This window comes from Peromyscus eremicus, chromosome 17, assembly GCF_949786415.1.
Source record: "Peromyscus eremicus chromosome 17, PerEre_H2_v1, whole genome shotgun sequence".
Classification (NCBI taxonomy): domain Eukaryota; kingdom Metazoa; phylum Chordata; class Mammalia; order Rodentia; family Cricetidae; genus Peromyscus; species Peromyscus eremicus.
Window position 1 is genome coordinate 40,678,703 of NC_081433.1, and position 19,888 is coordinate 40,698,590.

Sequence of the window (19,888 nt, forward strand, 5' to 3'; positions counted from 1 at the left end):
TAGAACAATATTAAGGGTATTTTCATGTCAAACTATGACTCTAAACACAGTAATTAAAATCAATTTTGTAAATAAAAGCAGAAGTACCAATGTTTCCTCTAATTTAAAATGTAATGTGCTTACTTGGATGTACCTACACACTTTGACCACACTGACACATTTTTTGAGAGTGAATGTTTTTTATTTTTAAAATCTGTTTCACAAAAACATGGAAATATCTGTGGGGATTTGGAAAATATATTTTTACAAACTATTTAGTGCAGATATAAAATGAATGTTAATATAAATCATTTCCTACTTATTTTTAAATATATCCTTGTCTTTTTGATGGCAAGTCATAAATAAATACCACAGTTGTTTGCAGATGGGAAGCGGTCTGTGGAAAGGAGCCTTGCCTTTTATGATTATTTTTCAAGAATCAAGGGCAATAATAATCACTTAGATTTTTCAGAAGTTTTGGAGAATCAATTAGTGAATCCTAAATGATTTGATGAGAATTGAAAATTTGAGAATGATTCAATACATTTTACAAGTTAAGCTACGCAGACGTAGTAACTCATGAAATATAAACTACCAGAGGTTGAGGAAATGACTAAATGATTAAGGGTTTGTCCAGCAACAAGTAGGTCTATGAGGAGTGAGTTCAGCAGTCAACCCACAGGAATGCCTGGTACGTGCAGCGTCTTGTCTGTAATTTCAGATTCAGAAATCAAAGACCGGATATCTCCAGAACAAGCTCTCTAACTAGATTATACTGGTGAGCTCTAGGTTTGGTAGAGAGATTCCAACTCAATGAATAAAGTAGTAGAACCATGAAAGAGTATGATTCTTTTCATTAACACTAGACCTCTGTTTGCATGTGCACACATGTTCAAATGTACCATTACCTAAGTTCTCACATAGACACAAAAACTTGCATACACACAGACACACACACACACACACACACACACACACACACACACACACACCCCAAAACAGAAAAAACAGAATTATAAAATACAGAAAAAAAATCTATAAATTATTACATATGCTTCATTACATAAGTTAAACAAAATGAGTTCACTTTGAGTATTTTTGTATAGCGTCGATTTACAGGTAAGGCACAAACCATTTGGTGAGAGTTACAGCGTGATGGCAATATTTTCAGTCTCTGTATTACTGAAGACAAGATATGGAAAATAAAAATTGTGAAAGGAAAGGGGAAGGGTATACTGTCATTTTACAAAGTGGTATTACTAGAATCAGACTATGCTCTTCCCAAAGAAGCAGGAAAGGAAGAAAACTGCAGTCTGCTACTCTAGTTTACACAGTAATTGCTGAGCACAGAAACACACTGGGAGGAGTAAGGTCATCTTTTCCTGACCTCATCACGTGAATAACTGCCAACACTTGGACAAACAAAGACAAAGTGAGGAGAGAAAATCATAATGGATTAAATTAATGAAAGTTGTATGTGACATGGGACTCTTCAGCAAAGAAGACTCCAAAAACTCAGGGAGAGCTTTCTGTTTCCATGCTCACATTGATTGAAGTAACAGACTGTCATGCAGACATGTAAGTACATAAGAGCTTTGGACCAAATGGTGACGGAGCACCTGGGAAAACCTAGCACAGATTACTCAGACTCCTTTTGACTTGTGCATAGCATTCCTCTCTCTGTGTCAGGTGACAATGCTTCTCTGGAATGGGGGTTTTCAGAGGAAATTTGAAAAGTTACTTTCTGCATGGAATTTCGCACACAATTAAAAGACTTGACAACTTGGCACTACTCAATGGTAATTCACTGAGTTGTTTTGGGGTAATAAGGCTGATTACTTGACTTATTGCAGTGTAAATTTTTCTATGTTATTTGGATATGAACTACTAGCTATTTGACTTTTAACTCATCCTTTAGCATATTACTATATTATTTTATATTGAAAATACAGACAAAGAAGATGTAAATGAAACTTAAAATGAAAGCCATTATGTATATATATATATATATATATATATATATATGTATATCTGTGTATATATATATTTAAAACAGGGTCTCACTTTGTACATTGTACCTCTGACTAACCTAGGACTTAATGTGTAGACCAGGCTAGCCTCAAATTCATAGAGACATACCCTGCCTCTACTTCCAAAGTGCTAGAATTAAAGGTGTGCACCACCATGCTAGGCTCATGTATTTTCTATGATCCTTCCCGTGCCTGTCTCTTTAAGTCTCTTTTTGCTGCTTTTTCTGGTTTCCTGGAATCTGCCCACATACTTTCTCTCATAACTACACACACATATGCATTAGAAGTTCATATCCACATAAGAGGAAGGGAAGGAGGAAGATACACACACACACACACACACACACACACACACACACACACACACACCATGTGGCACTTTGTCTTTTGATACAGGGTTACTTCACATAATGTAGTATTTTCAGTTCCATCCAATTTCATGTTTCATAATTTCATTCCTTCTATACAGATGAATAAAAATTCCACTGTGTTATAATGTACCACATTTTCATTATCCATTCATCTATTGATGTGCTTCTAGGCTGAATCCATTTCCTTGCTTTGTGAATACAGCAGCAGTAAACATGAACATACAAGTAGCTCTGTGGTAGGAAATAGTCTTTTGGGTCTATGCTTAGGAGTGGAACTGCTGGGTCATGGGATAAACGTAATATGAAAGTAGAGGTGGGAATCATGGGGTAGACAGGTACAAGTATGGATGAATGGATATGCAGATGGTTGGGAGAGGTATTGGGGGAAGGTCAATTCCAACTAAGAATGTATGAAAATGCCATAAGGAAATCTACTACTTCATAAGCTAATTGACAGTAAAATAAAGTGAAGAGTATTGTAAAAAAAAAAAAAGATTACTTAAAATATCTACTTATCATCTTATGTCATTTACCTCAATGAAGGAGTAAATAATCCATTATTGTGTTCAAACCACACACTTGAGAATAATTTCAAAAATGGTCGAACTGTATAATTTTAGTTATTCGTAGCAATTCTATTAAAAAAAAACTATCACACAAATATGTTTTCCATACCGTGGTGTCGTTAGCCAAGATGAATTTTGTGAGACATATATCTGTGTGATACCTTTAGCATATTGTTCACTAATACATCGATCCATATACTCATTTCTAAGGAACATGCTATTATTCTTACTAAATATTTTCTACATGTTAAACACAATAAGTTCTGTTTATGTACAATCTCACTTAAACAGGATCATGTTACACCTATTTTAAAGGAAAGAACCTGTGTTCAAATAAGTAATTACTTTGCCTAAATTAATATATCAATGAGATGGGAGAAAGTAACTTTTTTTAAGCAGCTAGAGAAAAAAGCCTGATGCTTCTGATCTGAACAATAGAAGAATCATGAACAATAGTTGTACTAGAAGACAAACAAGAAGCTAAGTTTAGAAATATACCATGCTGATATGAACTTGATAATGTTTATTTTTTTCTTCTGAATTAGGAATAAAAATTCAAAAAAATATTTGAAGACAGTACTCTTTCCCTTGACCTTCCCCCAACTTGATCCTTCCTGTTCCCATCCCTCCCCCCCATGAGGCCCCTTCCCCTGTTCACTGATAATGTCCATTCTATGTCCTCACCACAGTGAGATTCATGCATCCCTAAGGGCATCTCTGGGATGAGCTAAAAGCACAGTGCAATGGAAACTCACAGGAATCCAAGAGGATGACCCTAGCTAAGAATCCTAGCAATAGGAGATAAGGAGCCCGAAGCAGCCATCCCCTGTAACTAGGCAAGACTTCCTGTGGAGGGAATGGGACTCTAACCCAACACACAACATTCAACCTACAATGTGTTTTTACTGCAAGATGTGCTGGGTGGGGTAAAGATGGTGTAGAAATCATGACTTTGGTAGGATCAACACTTTGGTCTATTGAGACACCCCTATCTCTGGTATTGGACACTGACAAAAGCACTAACATTGTATTTTTTTATATCCCAGTGGTAATGTTTTTGAGAGATTGTCCTAGGGATTTCAAAATCTATCAGCAGGACAGGTGAATTCTTCTTTAATCATCATGATCTCCATGTTCTCAGACCATATTTGAGAAAGACCTAAGCCAGTGGGTGGGTAGGAAAGGCTTTCATAAATGAGAATCAGAGTTTAATACTGAAGTTGGATTTTAATACTTCAATAAACATGCACACAGATCTCAGGGCATGCTTATATATATTCACATAGCCCTTAATTTACAGGAACTGAATGTGCCTTAGGTTGAAAATGCATTTGAGAAAATTAGTCTGCTAAATATTGTAAAACTTAAAAAGTCAGAATAGGGCAGTGAATGAGGTATGTACCTCATGGTCACATGGATGAATTGGCTTTCCTTGCCACTGCCTGCCATAGTTGAAAAGTATGGCATGGCACCTCAATAATCTAGGAAAGGAGCACAACTGAAAAGCATATTGTTTCTACTGAATGTGTATAATTTGGTGTCAACACTTGAAAACTCAGTATGGAATATTTTAATGAATATCTATACGCATACAGATTATTGGCTTTATAAACATTGGTCCCTTAGAAAACATTATAAATTATTTGAGACCATAATCTTTACATAATGAGAAGGTTGGAAAAAATAATCATGGCAAATGTTTCTTCAGTTTGATTGACTGTAGACATTGGTATATAACATGCTTTGTTTTTCAAATTTTAAAATTTGAGATCTATTACTTATCATATACCATATGTTGTCATTATATTTTTGCAGTGCTGAACATTGAATCCTGTGCCTCTGTTCATGCCAAGCAAGCGCTCTTTCTCTAAATTATTGTTTTTGATTGCCATAAATGTTAAGACAAGTGAAATCTACATATATTAGAGTCTATGTTTAACCATATAGGTAAACACTAATATATTTATTTCTTATGACATGTTTGAGATAGTTTATATGATTATTGCTATGATACAGATAAGTAAGCTAAAGCAAAGTATGCTAATAACTTGCCTGCTGGACCAACTAAAGAACTGAGCAACACAAATATTACAGATAACACTAAAATTACTTAGTCACAAAAGCACAAGTATAATGGAAAACAATTAAATATTTTACCACACTTCTTGTAAGGAAATGTAACACAGACGTTTGTGAATAAATGAAATAAGTCTTATTAAATATCCAAATACAAGAAATAGTTGCAAAAAGTCTTAGGCCCAATTCTGAACACAAACTCATGAAAAGTCTGTGTTAATCTCTCTAGCTCGCATCGAAAGAAGAATCATATTAAAGGCGACAGTGGAATGGCAGTGTGGATTCTGCTGGGCCTGAGGCTGAATTTGCTTTTATTTTATTTTGTTTTTCTTCTTGTAAGGCATTGGTGGATAGTATGATATACATCACCTCATAATATACAGATTTCAGGCATTAATATAACAGATTTAGTAACATATCCAAAGTATATCACTGATATGTGAAATTATTAATATTTAATACCCCAATAGACTGTTATTCTAAAGTGCCACAATGGAAAAGAACAATGTACAATTATGAATTAAACTTATGGCACTGAAAGCCTCCTTACAGAATTTGATTTTCAGCATAATTATGCAAGTAAAAAGAGATAAATTTCTCTCTCTCTTTCTCTTTCTTCTCTTTCATCCTCCCTCTAAGCCCCTCTCTCCTTCTTTCTTTGTTTCTGTCTTTCTTTCTTCCTACCTCTTACTCTCTTTTTAGAGCCATGTACACCTTAGTGAAGCAAGAAAAAAAATCCCGATCTAAGCAGAAAAGCTTGAACCTTAAAAACATTATATGCTCTGTAAAGTTTCAAGCTGCTCTTGGGGAAAACGTGTGTTTCACCCAAGTTTACTGTGCTCTGAACATCAAATATTAAGGTCATCACAATAACCAATAATTGTCCAGAGAAGGAAGCTAGCGTATTAGGTAAAGAGAATATTTAGCAACTGTATACTGGGATGGAGCAAGCATATCCTTGAATTGCAGCCTAGGAAACTTCTACTTTATTCAAAAGGCAGTAGAAATCCATTGCAGTTTGTGAGCTGGCTGACATGGCCAATGTCAGTGTTTGAATGAAAACCTGACAGCAGCACTTGGATCCTTTAGAGAGGAGGAAAAGCAGAAGCTGAGAGATTATTTAGGATCCCATTAAGTTGTGCAGAAAATAGTATGTGGAGTCTATCGTTGCTGATTAAAATTAAATTTGCTGTTTTTGTATTGTTTCGAAAGTCAATTATTATAGAATTATGAAAAAGAATTATTTCTTTATCATAGTTACTACATGACTATGTGAACTAAGAAAAGTATCTTAAGAAATAATGGAGTTGAAGCATGCTTAGAACAAAAAAAATGTGCCTCAGATGTTGAGAGAGAGTGTGTGTGTGTGTGTCAGAATCCTGTGAAAACTTGCCTACTGCCCTGAAAAATTGTCCTCCAGTGAACTGCCTTCAGGCTGCATTTTCAGGAATTATATTCTTGTAGTGATCAATTTTTCAACCCAAAGGGTGATATTTCTCTCCATAAATTTAATCCCCAGTCAATATTTCTTACCCGTGATACGAACGAGGTTTTTCACAGTTAAAAATAACCAAGGTTAAAAGGCCTCGTAAATATGTAGCATCATTAAACGTCGGACACATGAGGTGAGGGCTGGTGTTCTGATGTGCTGAAGCCAAGGATATTATAGGTCTACGTGTCACTCTTTTTTCTTAGACAACCATGATCAATAAATAGCAAAGCCCCTTATTTACAGCACTACCGCTAGAACCTGCCATTCATTTCCCTATCCTAAAAAGTGATTTTGGTTATTATTTCAGTAAGACGTGGCTACATCTTATATCTCTAAACCTACACTAATGACCATGAAGTTGATTTAATACTTCAGATGCTAAAGAAATGGATGATTAAATTTTGCTTCATTTCAAATACATGCCTGTTGCTGGAGAGCAAGGCTGTGAGTATTCAACAAATCAGTACACACTTTATTCCCCATATATGACAGGTGAAATCTTCTCAGTCTAGATTGCAGCACAGAGTTCTGCAGCTCAGGGATGCATTGCAATTGCACGGCAAAGTGATAGCAGCTAATTGACAGAAAATGGGTAGCTGGTAGCAGTCCACTCACATCTTTCTAATTCACTCATTCATCTCAGGGCAGTCACTCATACAAATGAATTTAATCTTTGCCACTCTATACAGGAGACTGCATTTAGGGCTTAACACATGGTCCTCATTTACATCAACTGAAAAAAACTTTTTTATTAAGAATTTTTTTATTCATTTTACATACCAACCACAGATCCCCCTCTCTTCCCTCCTCCCACTGAAAAACTTTTAATTTCCTGATATTGCTTTGAACTGAGACCTTTACTCATCCTCTCCTGGCCCACAAGGCTCACTAATGCTCCTTTCTCACAGCTTACCAACCAGTAGACTCATTGGTACTTTCTAGTGCTTTTGAATTATATTCACATCACTATGATTGGCATTGCACAAACAGAGTAACAGTAATTTTTATTAATGTTATTTTTGAGATTACAATAAAATTGCATTCTATCTCCTTTTCCTTCCTACTCCCAAACCTCCCATTCACTCTTTGTTTTCTTTCAATTCATGTCCTCTGATTTCATTAATTGTCGTTACATGCATATATGCATATGCATATCCATACATATTTCTAAATATAACCTACTCCATCTGGCAACTAAGGAATGCTGAGAGGGGAAGAATTTTGGTTTTATCTTTTTTTTTTTTTTTGCAGATTCCCTTTCAATTTCTTCTCCCTCCTTAAAATTAAAATTTTGTCATATACCTTGACCTAATCAACTCAGTGGCCTTTCATCTGTCTCCCTCATCTCTACTCTCCCTGTTTGTGTACACACTTGCTGAGTTTTTATAAGATCCTAGGTTTTATTTTGACTTCTTCAGTATAGATTAATAGAAATGGGCTAAATATAAGAGTAAGAGCTAGACAATGATAGGCCTGAGCTAATGGCCAAGTAGTTTAAATAATGTAAGAGTCTGTGTGTTTATTTTATAAGTGGACTCTGGGACTGGCGGGACTTGGCGGGAGCTGGAGAGAAATTCTCCAGCTACAATCTTCTTTCTCATTGCCTTATAGATGTCAATTTTCAAAGAAAGGCTTATTCTTCTTAATATGTAGTTTCTGCACCTCTGCCTAACAGTTATCTGGTAACCAGTCAATACATCCTGTTGAAATGATGAAAAAATTTTCTTTGGTACATAATACTTTCTTTTAATAAGGATACAATGTCCCATTTGCACAATACTATTGGTTAAATGAATATTAATGGCTTATGAAAGTTGAATTCAGATGTGATTATCACATATTAAAAATAGCACTTTGGTAAGAGCTGAGCATCACTTGTGGTCAGAGAGGCAGAAGGTGAAGGACAGTCTCTAAGGTTCAGCTGCTTTTACTAGCTGGGTGATCTTGCAATAATAATGACAATTATTTCATGGCTCATTTTCTTCATGGTAAGAATAAAATGTTTCCACTGATTTCAGAAGAGAATGTATCAATTAAAATATACTTATTCAGGGTCAGACTTTACATTCAACAAATATTAAGTGGCATTATTACTTACAGATAACATATATACTTTCATAGACATTTGGGTCTCTTGGGTTTTATTATGATATTCACCTTCTTGGAGTTGCTGACACCTACAATGAATTCTTATTTTTGTCCATTTTTGTCTGTTTTATCTACTGAATTAGTAAAGTAAAATGATATCATTTAAACATTTGTAAACAGTATTACCATTCCTTTATTCATTGTCATAAATGTTTAGGAGAATATATATTTCAAACAAAAAATAGTGAGGAGAGTAGAATTAGTTTATAATTTTTCAAGTCATAGTCTACATTGTGGGGTCTGATTGTAGATTCTGGCAAACTCATCATGCATTGGTGCACTGTCTGTGGATTTAGTCTTGAACTTCTAGTCCAGACCCTTGAGGTAGGAAGACCTTTAATCTGGGCCACACCTTCTTCTGAAAGCCTATACAAGGACTTAGAAGAAGTAAATGGTTGCTCTTTGCCTGCTGGCTAGTATGTCTATTCATTCAACGGTATTATAGCCTTTTTCTTTAAAATTCTAGCCTCTCCTGAAGGCCAGCTGAGACATCCAGGCTTATGGATGGAGCAACGTATGTATTTTTGGGCATCCCCTTCATAGCCTGCCATTGTTGGATTAGATTGATGATAACCTGTAAGTGATTCTAATAAGTCCCCTTTATATGTGTGTGTGTGTGTGTGTGTGTGTGTGTGTGTGTGTAGACAAATTTCTAAATGGTCTTCATAAATAAAAAACATGGAGCTAGAAATTTGGGTTAAAACTCAGGATAAAGATCAGAGGAATAGGACAAACCACGAGCTAACCTCACCTCACCAACTACACAGCTTCCCAAGAGAAGTTCTTCCTGTATACTCATGTTTATATGCCTTTTCTGTTCTGTTCTCTCATTGGCTCTCTTAGCCCAGACACATCACTTCCTCTTCTTACACAGCTCTGTCACTTTCTGTCTGTCTGTACAGACCACCAGACCTCTATGGTTGGTACTGGGATTAAAGGCGTGTGTTACCACACTTGGCTCTATTCCCTAGCGTGGCCTTGAACACACTGAGATCCTTCCTGCTAAGTGATAGGATTAAGGGCGTGTGCTACCACTGCCTGACTTCTTTGTTTACTTAAAATGGCTTGTTATTCCCTCTGATCTCCAGGCAAACTTTATGTATTAAAGCACAAATAAAATATCACCACGTACAAATGTATATACACACACGTGTGTGTGTGTGTGTGTGTGTGTGTGTTTGTGTGTGTGTGTGTGTGTGTGTGTGTGTGAAGAGATTCATTCTATAACTTCTGCTAGTCTATAAAACCTAACTAATACAACAATCTTACACATATGTGAATGCTAGGAACGAAGATATAAGACTAACATGTTTACAAGACTTATAAACTAGTACCCTAACTGTTGCATAGGTAACCAACCAGTAAACTAGTGCCATAACTGTTATGGAGGTAACAAGCTAGTCTACAATTTAATTTGTGACCTATTTCATTGGAAAGAATCTGTAATAAATGCTGTAAGTCTGGTCAACAGTTCACAGTGGAGAATGTCATAGGCCCTTGGATGGGTATTTCCAATGTCAGCTAAATCGACACAGTATCAAACCACCTTACAAATATGTATATTTATACCCATATACTTTTCTCTTTATAGAGAAATGTGATAAAAGCAAAGACTTATTGCACCTGTTTCTGACACTTGAATGCTTAACCTTAAAGAAGACATTGATAGCATCCGCTCCAACGCTCGAGGCATGCTGTTTTTGAGGGACATGAGCTGAAACTGACATCTGATGGGAAATACACAGCTGTCGAAATCACAAAATCTCAACAGCTGTGGATGGCTGTACTGGTTCTGCATCAGAGCGGGTGCATCAAAAGCTGGCCAAGGATAGAGGAGAGAATCAGATGGCTCCGCTACTCTCTCTTAAACTGTTTCCCACATTAGATTCCTGGACATGGAAACCACAGCGGGCATCAGTGTACTCACGAATGACCACACTGGCTTCAGCGGATAGGGCCAACCTGATGGTCACAAAGACAGGCCTAGTTAAACACCATGTGTCACACAACAAAGCCAAAAATGATGACTCTGGAAAAGGAATATGTAGGGAAGGGAGTTGATGGGAGTTGGGGAGAGATAAGAGAAAGTGGGGGAAAGGTAGGAAGTGGAGTGGATAGTTGTGGGGAGGAGATGAGGAAGGGGGTGGCAGGGTAAACAGAATTCCTTATGAACACAAATGAAACCATGAAAGATTTAACTCAGTAAAAGAATGATGTTGCAATGCCAACTAGACCGAGTATTTTTTAAAGAGCAAATAGATTGCTTCAGGGAATTATTCAAAATTTTTATTTAAAAAATGACAACTAATCTCCAGAACTTAGGATCAATTTGTTCACTTTCCAATTCTTTTCCATTAAATTTTGGTTTTCAATGGATTTTTTAATTTTGAAAATTTGCATATGAATAATTATTAATTTTCTTTCAGTTTATAAAGAAGAGTGGAGACATGAACTCTCTTAAATCTGAACACATTTGACTAGTGCATCAAAATAAGAGCAGTCGTTTTCAAATGCGTCTCCATAGTAATTGTGCTCAAAGTTCCAAAAACATGATTTGGTGCCATAATGTAGCAATAGAAATGGCAATGATGTCTATGTAGTATTTACTGTGATCTTCTCAAAATACTGCTCTATGTACCTTAAACACACTTATCAGCATGTAAATTTATCTTTTGTGCTTGTTGCTGTTAGCTTCATTTCATAAATGCATTGATTAAATCTTAGAGATTTAAATAAATCATTAAAGGTCACAGAAATTTTACATTGAGAGTAAAGATCGTGTCTCAGTCATCCTACAGTTTGTAACTTAGTCACTTTCCACCATCATGAAATACTTCAATATCCAACAAATATTTACTGCAAGAGTGACTATACAAAGACTGGATTAAACCATGCAATTCTTCGTAAAATTTTGAGTTAAACTCATTATGTTTTGAACTTCATCAATAAAATGTTTAGTTTATCAGCAGAAAAATAACTAGACCAAAAATAAAACAAAAATGAAATCCTAATGACAGCTAAAGGACAGCTAATTGCACACACACAAAAAAACAAAACACAGGAAATAGTGCTCCCTTCTGTTTCAGACCTTTAAATTGATTATATACTTGGAACACTTTTACATACAATTTCATTGTAAAATCTCTCAGATTTTCTCCTCATTTCCTCATATTATTCAATGCATGGGCTAAATGCAAAAGCTAGTCTAGTTGAGTTTATCAGTAGCTTAATAAGACTTTCTATTCCTTACAACCATTTAGGCAGTTTTGAATTCAGATCTCAGGAGCAAAGAGTGTTTTTAATGGCCACTAAATAATTGCACTTGAATTTTTTGCTGGAAGCTTGCTTCTTCAACACCCCCATAGCCAAAGTAATCATTATGATCACCACTTTGCTTCTCCTACTTTATGCCAGTCTTCAAAGGAACACTGTGAACTTCAAAAGACATGGTCCTGCCAGTTACTTGAGAGTTTTCTGAGACATGTGTCTACCTCTTCACTTTCCCAACCAGTTAGCTGCCAAGACTTCAGTTCTACTTGCTACATGCACATCATCCCTGCTCTGTTCTCACTGCCTTGATCTTGGCTCTAGCACCCATCATTTCCTTGTGTTCCATATGCAGCCCTTAGCTTGTGTCTGTTTCTTAGGCTGGCTTCCCTCCAACATTTCTCCAAGCTGCGGCTGTCTATCAAGAGAGATTGTCTTTCCAAATTAGAAATCAGATCATGTCCTGCCCTGTTTAAAATCTTCAGTGACTTTCCATTTTCACAAGATAAAATTAAAGCTGCTTAACATCATGTATACTGCCATATACAATCTGTCACAGGATACCTGTTTTGACCATCTCCCCCTCCTCTCTAAAACTTTTAGTCTTATGAAAGTACTCTGCAGACTGTGGATAGCACAGTGGCAGCACTGTGAGTCTCTTTGCATGCTGGAAATTTTGTCACTCATTTCCTCCACCCAACTGCCACTTAATTTTTGTGGAAAACATCCCTTCTAAAAGTTTCTCTAAACTTGCTACCCCATGAACTTTTTTCTTCCTCTATGTTGCCATTGGCTACTATTAACATAACAGAAGACTGTGTTTACTGTAATGCAAGAATTGCTCCATTCATTTATTTTTCCCTTTAGTTGGGGTGAGTTTGTAAACTCATCCTTTTGACCTCAGTGCCTAGGAGATGCTAGGCAGGTATTGAGTTCATGTTTAATGAGAGCCAACACTATGAAACAAATTAAAATAGCATTGATTTTCTTTCCCCTTGATATACATTATGAAAGAAAAATGAACATCAACGTGGACATCCAATAATATATTTACAAATCCTAATAGTTTTACTCTTTCAAATTCTTAAGTGAATTGGAATCATGGTTGTCTTAATACAAATCAATTTATGTTTATTCAATTATATGATAAAGTAAAAAAATAATAATATTTGGTTTCTTATGGTTCCTAGTAAACAGCTACTAAAATCTTGGAATATTGAGAGTGATGGATGAATACTCTTTATTTTATTAAAGAATAAGTGCTGGTTGTAGGCTTCTGGACAGAGTCAAATTGCACACTAGTCAAATGTTGACCAGGAAAACCTCAACACGATTAAGATTGGAAGATTCAGCCTTCCTGCCCTTTTTTCCTCATGGACTGGTGAACAGGGTGGAGAAAATGGCATAATCATTATTGACAAATAATTTGATCCTGCCTAAGTAAGAAACACACACACACACACACACACACACACACACACACACACACACACACTCTATGAGTGATAAATAAGATTTAGAGAAATTTTCAGTTAGTGAGCTGTGTGCTAAAAGAGAGGTGTAGCTAAATAGGACTAGAGTGACCCAGGCATCCTATTCTGAAAAAAAAAAGGAAAAAAAAAAAACCCTTTCATCCCCGCTCTTTCATTCTATAAGTTGCACACTTTACACTATGCAAAGCACGTTCCTAGGCTCTTTAAGTCAGTCTTTTAACTTAATGACCTGAGTTAGAGATTATGGGAGTCCTTCTCCCTGGAAAAAGAGAATCATAGCTGATCTTTCAGAAATATTGGTGACTTGAATTTGCAGGTGACATCTAAAATAGAGGCAGTGTTGTAGAACCCTTAATCCCTGAAGTCTGTATTAATGTCAGAAAGTGTCAAATTTGAATTAAATTGTAGGAAATGTAGCTAGTATTCAGAGACAGGAAATTGTTTGGTAGGGAAAGAAAATATGCACACATATTTAGAGTCATAATTATGAGTAAATTAGTACAGTTTAGTATTGTATAAACTAAAGTATGACTCAGAGAGAGTAGATCAGCTGAAATATTTTGAAAAAAATAATGATGTAGGAACTGATTTCTGAGTTCAAAGGGAGTCATTGGAATTGCTGATTTTATTTTAATATAGTACCCCCTTCTCCCTTAAGAGAATTTTCAAAGGATCCATTCCTCAATTAATCTTGAAAGAAAAGTCTTTGGAATGCTTTAAAAAGGTTTGACATGGCATTTATCCACATACTTTAAATCTGGCTTCAGTGACTAGAGGGTTCACAGCAATGTGACACAGGTTTAGATCCTTGAGTTCTGGAATTAGCCTTGTCTGGATCTAAATTTTAGTCCTGTCACTTCCTCACTGTGCAATTTGTGGAAAATCACTTAACCTCATGGAGCCTGGGTTTCTTCAGCTGGAAAATAAGGTCAACATTCGTCTCAGCCTCACAGATTTTCATGAGACTAAAATAGGATAAAGCAGTAATATATCTAAATGCTATGTAAGATATAGTAAGATCCTGTAAGTTGTTATCTTTTTATAAGTTCAATATTTTATTGGAAATCAACACTCCTTCAGTGCACACCTCATTGAGTTCTGCTTTATTCATAACCCACATGTGGCTGGCAACCCTCCTGAGCTGCGGCATTATCAGCCATGCCTTGAGAGGCAGGGAAGTATTTTTGAGCATCTGGCTCTTCAAAACCAGCTGGCCTGCATCATAAACCCTACCTCCCGTTGTCCAAATTTCCAAAGTCAGCATGACACTGATAGGGAATTCAAGGAGAAGACAGTGCTGGCATCGAATAAGCAATAGCTCATGATTCTACAGGGTCACAAGTCATTGTCTTTCTCAAGATGCAAGACTCTGACTTAGCCACTGCTTTTGCCTAAATTACTCTACCAAGACTTCTACAGATGAGTTCCTTACTTAACGTGTATCTTAGAGCATATGGTTATTGATGCCCACACAAGGGATGACTTGCCTTATTTTAAGGATGAGGGCATACACATAGTCTGGCTGAAGGCCAGAATGGAATAATAATGAGCACACTCAGCCAGACATATTGTAACATGGTCACATGTGAGATTTTAGAATCCTTAGTATTAGAGCCAAAGACAAAACCCGAAAGAGCATTGAGTAAAGAGAAAATACATTATATTTTTTTAATACTTTGCACTTCACATGTGGTCCATATCAGGTTGTAGTTTTTATATTAAACTATTTGTGAGAATTGTGTTATCCTAGACACTTAACTGTGAACTCTGTAGAGCAGGCTTTCTGTTTAATGATGCTGTATAAATGAGGAATGAAAAACATGCAGCCAAGTTAATCAATTCCAAATATTAATCAATTATAATAACTTCATTTACATATAGTTTTAAAATAGAGTTTTTTAGAGATAAAAAATAATTATCATTGTTGTATACAATAATGGGCACTAAATCAAATATACAATAAATTCAACTGGGCAGTCACAATAGGTAAAGCTATCTCAACAATAAGAGAAGTTGCCATGATTTATCTTTTCATATTTAAGTAAAATAAAGAAAAGATAAAAATGATATTATAGGGTAATAGATTCTAATATTCAGTATTTTTAAATAGTGGGGACAAATTGTCTTCTGTGAATGTGCTTCTAAGAGTGTAATAAAGACAATGGAGTGAATTGTGCAGTATTGGGACAAAGTGAAGATGGTATTATAAGTGGAGTAAAATAGGGAAGGTACAAACTCATTTGCAGGTAACATTATAGAAAGAAGAGCATGTGTGAATAGCCAAGTGGATAAAATAGTCAGAGTCCATTGTCTTAAAGCATTGATGAATTAGGTGTATCTAGGGAAGAAGGAGAAGATGACTAAAATGTGTGAAAGAATATAATGAAGTCTATAAAATCCCTGAAGACCAACCAGGTTTATATACTAAATTAGATTAGAAAAGTCTATGCTCGATAGAGGATTCAATTAGGTAAGATCAATTATAACAACTGTACATGTTCACCAAGTTAAAATAGAAGCACAGGTATATTCCAGCCAAGTAAAATTAATTTATTTTTCATTACAAAGTTCTTGAAGACAGTATAAATTTGACAGTAGAAAAGAATTAATTTGGGATTCCATTCGCTGTTTTTTATTTGTAATGACATCTATCCACACAGAAATATACTGGTAAATTATAAGTAATTTGTTCGGCTCAGGACAGTTAGATAAGGGAGATGCCTGATTGTTTTGGTTGGTTAATCATTTTTATATACTTTACTGAACGGTATTAATGGAAATTACATTATTTTTATAGGCATAAAATTGCCTTTCAGTTTTTTTCTTATTCTCTCTAAGAGTGGTATTATTTAAAAAAAATACTTGATGTCTTTGGTTCTTTTTAAAATTCATAGAATGCATACTCAATCACATTCATAATTTTATTTAAATGTATTCTCCAGTGAGTAAGATTTGAATGAGCTGTTCAATAATTACCACAGTTTGTCAATTTGTTAAAAAGCAATCCATTGAAGGTAGAGAAAAAGAGAAAAGGAGACAGAGAGAGAGAGAGACAGAGAGAGAGAGTAATCAATCAAGGAAGAGAAGAAAGGAAGAGGTGAGGGAAAAGAAAGCAAGGAGTGAAGGAAATGAAAAGGAAAAGAAACTACAATAGATGATGTTTTAAAATCAAATCTAGTCAATTAATATATACTTTAGATAGAAAGTAAAGGATATTATTGTATTAGCTAAAACATTGGAAATGTATAGAAATATAGATTTTTGTTTGTTTTGTGTCTCTATTTTAATAAACAGGTATAACACTGGCCTGTAAATAGAGGCCGTTTGTCCACCGAATTTAAGCCATGGGGTACCCTGAAATCAATAAACTCAAGGAATATTACAAAGAATATCCAACTCATGTCTCTGTAAAGCCTCAGAATTCTAGACATTGTACAGGCTATGAATACAGAAAGGAAACATTATAGATTTAACATTGATGCTTATAGGTGGTTCGCTGACCCAGATGTATGACGTTAACCTCATTGCTGAGTGAATAGAGCTCTGACAACATCAGTTGACATAGTTGTTATCATCTACTAATTTCAGAGGTTGGAGTAGTTAATGGGGCAGAGGAAGTTTGAGTGTAAAGCATTACACTGTAATCTGTTCTAAGTTATCTCCTGTTGATTTCATTTGGACTAACTTGTATTGAGGGGTTATGACAAAATATGTTCCAAGAGCCCAGTAATAAATTGGTATATAGAGAAACAATCATCCATAGTATCCAATGATACATTTGTTTTACTAATTTTATTGTAAGCATTGCTGTTGGCTTTGCTTCTATGCCCCAAAGCAAGACTGTAGTGGAGCTAATGTCTAGGTAAAGGTTAAGTTGCCCTGGAATTAACATTTAGGGTTGACTGTCAGTAGAACTGGCTACAGTGTTTATACTTTGCCGTGGTTAACTTAAACTTCTCAGTTGAAGAGATATTTAAAGGTGTAGCTAGAGTTTTCCTGCCTGGTCCACAGTCAGGACAATTCTCTCTCACCCGCCACTCCCACAGCTGCTCAGACCCGACCAAGTAAACACAGAGACTTATATTGCTTACAAACTGTATGGCCGTGCCAGGCTTCTTGCTAACTGTTCTTATATTTTAAATTAATCCATTAATCTATACCTTGCCACGTGGCTCGTGGCTTACCGGGATCTTCACATGCTGTTTGTCATCATGGCGGCTGGCAGTGTCTCTCTGACTCAGCCTTCCACTTCCCAGAATTCTTCTCCTCCTTGTCCTGCCTATACTTCCTCCTGCCTGACTACTGGCCAATCAGTATGTTATTTACTAACCAATCAGAGCAAAACATTTGCCATACAGAACATCCCACAGCATAAAGGATTGTTTCATATCATGTGTTTGGTTCCTTCTGCATATAAGAATTTTATTAAATATTTTTGGCAATGAATGATGGCACATATCATCTGATTTACACTGCTCAAGTAGATAGGAAAGGAAAAAAGCCTGATTTATTCAGTTAATAATATTGTTAATAGCATTTTCTTTTCTTACTTAAAAATAGATTAATACTCTCAGTCATATATTCCCAAAGACAGAAAAATTTGGCATTGATGTTTCCAAGGATGATAGCTCCAGTTATACTTATTTCATTTTGAATTCTTGCCTAATTTATAGTCTTCAAAACTTTGATGAGTATGGAAGAAGTGGTACCTTTAACTTAGATGCATGGGGTAAAACATAACAGACTTTTAAACCAAATTTTTTATTTCATTTATTTAATACTGAACCAAAGATTTGACCAAGAAAATTGCCCACATCTCTCTAAGCAGAAAAATAATAGAAATTAATCATCATGAAAAATGATCAATAACCTTGAAAATATAATTAAATATTCTTTAGATAATCATCATGAAATTGAATATAAATGATGTTCTGTGAACAGATTTGCAACAGATATATTAACAGGATTTTAACACCAACCATTCATAAAACCTTAGAGATTAACCAGAAAATTCCTAAGGCTTGGAACAAAAAATAAAAAGGACAAATAAAAGAAATAAACAGTTAATGTGCAAATTAAGCTGTAAGAAAATGAGTTTGACTCAACATATTCAATTAAATTATCAGTAAAAACACAAAACACCATTTGTAACCAACATGGTTTTTACTTTCTTTAACACAAATTATGAAAAATTTCTGAAATGTTGGAATGAGTATTTAAAAGACAAATGCATATCTTATTTCAATTATTGCTGCTACCACTTTTTCCCTGGTGTATTTTCTAAAATCTTTGGAAATTATTTCATGTAAATAATACACAGATTAATTATATTTATCCAAAGATAGGAGAAATGCTTCAAAATGAAGGTTTAGGGTTCAGGCAAGAACTTCTTACCAGATCTCCAATAATAGGACTAATTCTCAAGAATCAACAGGTGGGAGTAAAAGAAATTTTAAATTTTTCACACTACAAAAGATACTATCAATCAACAAAGATAACAGCCTGCAGAACAGGAAAATAGACCTACAGAGGTCTAATTTACAAAATTTCCAATGTCTTGAAAAAAAAGATAGACACTAGAAACATACAAGTATATAAGGAAGACAAAAATCCCAGTCAACCAATGGGCTAATGGAGTGCACAGAAATTCTCAAAAGAATAAACATAAAAAATGATCAATAAGTAGTTTTTAGTTTTTCCCCTAAATATTACATGCTAACTGGAATTTCCTCTCCCTCTCCTTGTCCTAGTCTCTCCCCCATCTCCCCTCCTCACTACATCCACCCCCTCCTCCATCTCCCCTTAAAAAGGAGCAGTCCTCCGAGGGACATCATCCAAACATGGCATAATAATCTACAATAAGATCAGACATATAAAATCACATCAAGGCTGGACCAGGCAACCCCGTAGGAGGAAAAGTGTCCCACAATCATGCAAAAGAGTCAGAAACAGCCCCCGGCTCCCATTGTTAGGAATCCCACAAGAACTACAAACTACTTAGCCATAACATATGTGCAGAGGATGAAGATCAGGCCGCTACAGGCTCCCTGACCTCTGTGAATGCCCATGAATCTTGGTCAGTTGGTTGTTTGGGCTGTGGTCTCATGGTGTCTTTGACCCCTCTGGATCCTTTCTCTTCCTCCTCCCCAGGACTCCATGAGCTCCTCCTAATGTTTGGCTATGGGAATTGTCATCAAAGAGACAAAGGAGACTTCATCAAGCAACTGATGGGAGCAGATGCCGAGTTAAGATTTTTAAAGTGTTGAACAGTCTCAATCATGGGAAAATGCAAATTAAAAGTATGTTGAGAAACCACTTCACTCCTGTTAAAATGGCTCTCCTCAGTAAACCTGACAACAAATGCTGGTGAATTTGTGGAGAAATGGGAGTATTTCCTCATCGATGATAGGAGTGTAAACTACAACAGCCGTTATGGAAATTAGTATAAAGGCTTCCTCCCAAGATA